Here is a 1,479-nt window from a genome sequence, read left to right as displayed (position 1 = left end):
AGCAGTATTGGTTCCCCAGGTGTCTGGGGCCCCAAGACTAGGAATGGTGCAGGGCCCAAACTAGGAGTAGAGAACAGCGGGGGAGATGGAACGGTGAACGTGGCTTGGGGAGTCAAAGCGCAGAGGGCTGCGCTATAGACTTACCCCAAGAGGTCTGAGGATGGGAGTCTTTTTTTTTTTTTTTAATCACATCAACAGAAAGGAAACTAGAACACCTGTGAAGCCAAAATCAACAAGGAACTTTACAAGGTGAATACCTTGTGTAATAAGCTAATGTCAGATTTAGCAAACACATGGCTATCTTTAGACTCTTACTGAATTAGTAATCAAATTCAAGGGAGAAAAATAATGGAATGGAATAGATTATGTAAACATATATAATATTTTATATTTTCCTATAGTGATAATAGACATACTGTGTGTTTGAATATAAAATATATAACTAATTTAAATCAAAGATTTATATTTTGATCTAACTGGAAATTTCACTTTTATGTACTAAATTTACAGGCTAAACTTTAGTAACAACAAGAACAACAACAACAAAATGGTTACAAGGTCCTAACTGGATTTTATAGTAGTATCACATAACAATGGAAATGAAAACATACCAACTTTCAAAATCTCATGGACTCAATCAATATATGGGTTTAAATTATAGTTGTAAGTGGGAATCTCATTGAATACTGGGTCCTATGATCTTGAGATAGTAAACATAAAATAAAATTTAACAATATGACTCCCTTTCCAGTACTAAATTTCCTACATTTGTTGTATCAATTCCTCTACAATTTTCTTTTATAATTTATTTATTATTTTTATTTTATGTGTATAATTATATTGCCTGCATGTATGTAAGTACACTTGTGTCATGCAATGCCCATGGAAGTCAGAAGTGAACCCAGGTCCTCTGTAAGAACAGCCAGTGGTCTTAACCATTGAGTCATCTCTGCAGCCCTCCTTACAATATTCTTTATTGGTGTAGATACTCTAAAAAAATAACAAAATGAGATGAAATAAGGTTTTCGGCAGTAAAAATTAATTTGATAATTAGAATAACCTCAGGTAAAATTGAGAATATGGGTGTTTTGAAGACAAATGAAAGAGGGATACAAGACTAACCTCATCTTTTACAAAGAAGAACAAAAGCAACAGATGAATAGCTGTACGAGGTAGGTGAGCATGGGAGAATGCAGGAACTCTGCATACAGTAGATAGAATCAGGTCAAACTTGGATGATAGCATAGAAAAGTGAACAAAGTATTCTACCAACTTCCACCTGGCCTCCAGCTAGAGGAAGGGCAGTCCTGTTTGCAAGTGAAAGGGCAAGGCAGATGGGAGAGTCCTAGCAAGCTTCATAGGTATGACCGTGAGCAATCATAGCTAGTGGGAGTTTCCAGTCACACAGGCTTTAGCCAAGGAAGAGGAGCCACCTGAAATCTGAATAGCAGCTTTGTTTTGGAGAAGGAAATGTATCAT

Source organism: Nannospalax galili, unplaced genomic scaffold (assembly GCF_000622305.1).
Source record: "Nannospalax galili isolate Female #2095 unplaced genomic scaffold, S.galili_v1.0 scaffold370, whole genome shotgun sequence".
In the NCBI taxonomy this organism is placed as follows: domain Eukaryota; kingdom Metazoa; phylum Chordata; class Mammalia; order Rodentia; family Spalacidae; genus Nannospalax; species Nannospalax galili.
The sequence above is the reverse complement of the archived record's forward strand: the minus strand, read 5'-3'. Positions refer to the sequence as shown.